Source organism: Malaclemys terrapin, chromosome 15 (genome assembly GCF_027887155.1).
Source record: "Malaclemys terrapin pileata isolate rMalTer1 chromosome 15, rMalTer1.hap1, whole genome shotgun sequence".
Taxonomy (NCBI): domain Eukaryota; kingdom Metazoa; phylum Chordata; order Testudines; family Emydidae; genus Malaclemys; species Malaclemys terrapin.
The window spans coordinates 14,272,306-14,277,305 of NC_071519.1; the positions used below are offsets into that span (position 1 = coordinate 14,272,306).

Sequence of the window (5,000 nt, forward strand, 5' to 3'; positions counted from 1 at the left end):
GGGGAAGCAGCTGTAAAATTTTCAAAGTCCCCGTTCGGCCACCAGGTCAACCCGCTGAATCTATTGGGTTGACCTGGCGGCCGGTTTCCTTTCCGGCCACCAGGTCAACCCAATGGATTCAACGGGTTGACCTGGTGGCCGGTTTGCTTTCCGGCCCGGGCGTCACCCCACTCCGAGGGCAGAGCGGCAGTGGTCTTGAGGACCACAGAGGGGGGGCTTAATAGTCGAGACGGAGCCGGTCCGGGGGAGGCTTAATAGTCGTCCCCCGAGGACTCCGGGGGCAGGCTTAATAGTCGTTCCAGGAGAGGCTTAATAGTCGTCCCCCCGAGTACTCCGGGGGCAGGCTTAATAGCCATTCCCCAGGCGGTCCGGCGGAGGCTTAAGAGTCGTGCTTAGCGGCCACCAGGTCAACCCGCGGAATCTACTGGGTTGACCTGGTGGCCGCTTTGCTTTCCGGCCCGGGCGTCACCCCACTCCGAGGGCAGAGCGGCAGTGGTCTTGAGGACCACAGAGGGGGGGCTTAATAGTCGAGACGGAGCCGGTCCGGGGGAGGCTTAATAGTCGTCCCCCGAGGACTCCGGGGGCAGGCTTAATAGCCATTCCCCAGGCGGTCCGGCGGAGGCTTAAGAGTCGTGCTTAACGGCCACCAGGTCAACCCGCGGAATCTACTGGGTTGACCTGGCGGCCGGTTTGCTTTCCGGCCACCAGGTCAACCCATTGGATTCGACGGGTTGACCTGGTGGCCGCTTTGCTTTCCGGCCCGGGTGTCACCCCACTCCGAGGGCAGCGCGGCAGTGGTCTTGACGACCACAGAGGGGGGGCTTAATAGTCGAGACGGAGCCGGTCCGGGAGAGGCTTAATCGTCATCCCCCGACAGTGTGTGTGTGGGGGGGAGGCTTAGCAGTCTTCCCCCCAGGCTGGGTGGGGGCCTGGCGGGAGGCGTCGCAGTCTTCCCCCGGGCGGTCCGGTGGGGGAGGCTTAGCAGTCGTCCTCAGGGTGGTCCGGGGGTGGGGGGAGGCCTCACAGTCGTCCCTGGGAGAGCCGGGTCGGCGGCGGTGGCGGGTGTCAGGCTTTACATCCAGCCTCCGGAGGGTGAGCGTCCTCGGACGCGCTGCAGCTGCCGCAGAGAGGCGGCCTCTGAGGCAGGGAGCGGGGCACCGAGGCTGGGGAGTGGGGAGCAGGAGCCGTGGGGTGGGGGGCGTTCAGGACAACAGGTCAAGCCCCGGGTAGCGGCTGTCAAATGTTCAAAGTCCCCACCGGGACAACAGGTCAACCCCAGGGGAAGCAGCTGTAAAATTTTCAAAGTCCCCGTTCGGCCACCAGGTCAACCCGCTGAATCTATTGGGTTGACCTGGCGGCCGGTTTCCTTTCCGGCCACCAGGTCAACCCAATGGATTCAACGGGTTGACCTGGTGGCCGGTTTGCTTTCCGGCCCGGGCGTCACCCCACTCCGAGGGCAGAGCGGCAGTGGTCTTGAGGACCACAGAGGGGGGGCTTAATAGTCGAGACGGAGCCGGTCCGGGGGAGGCTTAATAGTCGTCCCCCGAGGACTCCGGGGGCAGGCTTAATAGTCGTTCCAGGAGAGGCTTAATAGTCGTCCCCCCGAGTACTCCGGGGGCAGGCTTAATAGCCATTCCCCAGGCGGTCCGGCGGAGGCTTAAGAGTCGTGCTTAGCGGCCACCAGGTCAACCCGCGGAATCTACTGGGTTGACCTGGCGGCCGGTTTGCTTTCCGGCCACCAGGTCAACCCATTGGATTCGACGGGTTGACCTGGTGGCCGCTTTGCTTTCCGGCCCGGGTGTCACCCCACTCCGAGGGCTGCGCGGCAGCGGTCCTGAGGACCACAGAGGGGGGGCTTAATAGTCGAGAGGGAGCAGGTCCGGGGAAGGCTTAGCAGTCTTCCCCCGGGCGGTCCGTTGGGGGAGGCTTAGCAGTCGTCCCCAGGGCGGTCCGGGGGTGGGGGGAGGCCTCACAGTCGTCCCTCGGAGAGCCGGGTCGGCGGCGGTGGCGGGCGTCAGGCTTTACGTCCAGCCTCCGGAAGGTGCGCGTCCTCGGAGGCGATGCAGGCGCCGCAAAGGGGCAGCCTCCGAGGCAGGGAGCGGAGCACCGAGGCTGGGGAGAGGGGAGCAGGAGCCGGGGGCTGGGGGGGGTGGGGTGGGGGGGGGGCGTTCAGGACAAGCGGTCAAGCCCCGGGGAGCAGCTGTCAAATGTTCCAAGTCCCCACTCGGCCACCAGGTCCACCCCAGTCTAGCAATGGGGTTGACCTGGCTGATGGCCGGTTAGTGTCAAGGTAAACTCACCGTCGTCCACAGGAGGGCAGCTCTCAGGCCGTCCGGCTGCGGCTGACTCTGGGGCGGTGCCCGGTCCCGGCAGCGAGGGGCGGGGGGGGGGGCGCGGAGCGACACGGAGCTAACCGGCCCCCGGGGCCGGGGGCGCCTCCCGCGACTTTGGGGGCCGCGGGTCGTCAGTGGCGTGCAGGCCGGGCCTCTCCCGGGGGATTCGGGGGGGGGGGGGGGCGGTCCTGCGGGCCGGGCGCAGGGGGCTCGAGCGAGCCCGGGCCGGTCCGCCCCGGGGCCGGGGTCTCCGCCTGCGGCTCGGGGGGGCGCGGGTCGTCGGGGGAGGAAGCCCGGGGGAGCTGCACGCCGGCCTGCCAGGCCAGGCCAGGCCTGGCCTGGGTGGCCGCGGGGGGATTCGGGGCGGTCCCGCGAGCCGGCGGCCGGGCGCAGGGGGTCCGAGCGCGTCCGAGCGAGTCCGTCCCGGCCCCGGGGTCTCCCCCTGCGGCTCTGGGGGGCCGTGGGTCCCCGCTGGCGGAAGCCGCTGGGCGCTGGACACCCGCCGTCCGTCCCGCCTGGCCAGGCCTGGCCTGGGTGGCCGCGGGGCGGGGGATTCGGGGCGGTCCCGCGAGCCGGCGGCCGGGCGCAGGGGGTCCGAGCGCGTCCGAGCGAGTCCGTCCCGGCCCCGGGGTGTCCCCCTGCGGCTCTGGGGGCCGTGGGTCCCCGCTGGAGGAAGCCGCTGGGCGCTGGACACCCGCCGTCCGTCCCGCCTGGCCAGGCCTGGCCTGGGTGGCCGCGGGGGGATTCGGGGCGGTCCCGCGAGCCGGCGCCCGGGCGCAGGGGGTCCGAGCGAGTCCGTCCCGGGCCCGGGGCCTCCCCCTGCGGCTTTGGGGGCCGTGGGTCCCCGCTGGCGGAAGCCGCTGGGCGCTGGACACCCGCCGTCCGTCCCGCCTGGCCAGGCCTGGCCTGGGTGGCCGCGGGGCGGGGGGATTCGGGGCGGTCCTGCGGGCCGGCGGCCGGGAGGGTCCGGGCCAGTCCGCCCCATGCCCGGGGTCTCCCCCAGCGGCTTCGGTGGGTCCTCCGCGGAGGAAGCCGGGTGGGGAGCCGGACCCCAGGCGCCCAGACCCGTGACCTGCGGCCGCGACCTCCGACTCGGCAGGAGCGACGAGGGGCTTTCCGGCCCGTCCCCCCCCTCTCCTTCCTCCCCAGAAAAGGAGAGAGAGCTGGCTCGGACCGGGAAAAGCTGCCTACGGCACCTGGGATTCCCAGGCGGTCACCCATCCAAGTACTAGCCAGGCCCGGGACGGTTTACCTTCCGAGATCGGACGGGATCGGGGGCGTTCGGTCCGGTATGGCCGTAGGCACCCGGCCCCCGCGCCTCCTCGCCCGCTTTCCCCTGCCGACGCCCGGGCCTGCCGCACGGTGAGCCCCGGTCGGACTGCCCCCCTGCGGCAGGGCCCCCGTCTCTCGCGGGCCCGGTCCTTTTTTCCTTCTCGAGCTCCGGGGCCCGGGCTGGCCGCCAGAGCCCCTCCGCCCGCCCGCCCTCCCCGGCGTCGGGGAAAATATTGTCCCGGACATCCAGTGCGCCCTGATCCTGTCAGCCGGGGGGGGGGGTGGGTGGGTGGAGGGGGGGCAGTCCCTCGCTGCGGCCGGGGAGGGTGAGCCCAGGGCGGCTTGCCTGCCGTCCGAGTCCCCTCTCGGCCACCAGGTCAACCCCGAGCCGAAAGGGCTGAAAAATTTTCAGAGTCCCCTCCCGGGCACCAGGTCAACCCGTGGAATCGAACGGGTTCGCCTGCTGGCCGGTTCGCTTCCCGGCCACCAGGTCAACCCGTAGGTTTGAACGGGCACGCCCGGTGGCCGCTTTCCCGTCCGGTCACCAGGTCAACCCGGATCTCCCTCCTTCCCTGGGCGCCCCCTCCTCGGAGGCGTCAGGTTCCATTTTCTTTTTCCCCCCAGACTTCCAGGGGCCCGATCCAGTCGGCCGGGAGGCAGTCCCTCGCTGCGGCCGGGGTGGGTGAGGCCAGGGCGGCTTGCCTGCCGTCCGAGTCCCCTCTCGGCCACCAGGTCAACCCCGAGCCGAAAGGGCTGAACATTTTTCAGAGTCCCCTCCCGGGCACCAGGTCAACCCGTGGAATCGAACGGGTTCACCTGCTGGCCGGTTCGCTTCCCGGCCACCAGGTCAACCCGTAGGTTGCCGACGGGGCTAGCCAGTGGCCGGTTTGCTTTCCGGCCGCCAGGTCAACCCCTAGGTTTGAACGGGCACGCCCGGTGGCCGCTTTCCCGTCCGGTCACCAGGTCGACCCGGATCTCCCTCCTTCCCTGGGCGCCCCCTCCTCGGAGGCGTCAGGTTCCATTCTTTTTTCCAGACTTCCAGGGGCCCGATCCAGTCGGCCGGGAGGCAGTCCCTCGCTGCGGCCGGGGAGGGTGAGCCCAGGGCGGCCTGGTCCATGTCTCTAGTGGGCCCGATCCTTTTTTGGGGTGTTTTTTTTTTTTTTTCCGAGCTCCGGGGCCCGGCCCGCCCGGGCAGCCCTCCTCGGAGGCGTGGGGCGGATTTCCCCCCCCCCCCCCCAGACTTCCAGGGGCCCGATCCTGTCGGCCGGGAGGATGTCCCTCGCTGCGGCCGGGGAGGGTGAGCCCAGGGCGGCCTGCTTGGCGGCCGGGTCCATGTCTCTAGTGGGCCCGATCCTTTTCTTCCCTTTTCCGGCTCCGGGGCCCGGGGTGGCCGGG

At 70.5% G+C, this 5,000-nt stretch overlaps 1 non-coding gene across 1 annotated transcript; it reads right to left on the bottom strand.

The window, feature by feature from the left end:
• Window positions 1-3,517: 3,517 nt before the first annotated feature.
• LOC128823715 (5S ribosomal RNA) lies at window positions 3,518-3,636 on the bottom strand. Its single transcript, XR_008441954.1, has one exon. It is a non-coding gene; the product is annotated as a 5S ribosomal RNA (ribosomal RNA).
• Window positions 3,637-5,000: the final 1,364 nt, after the last annotated feature.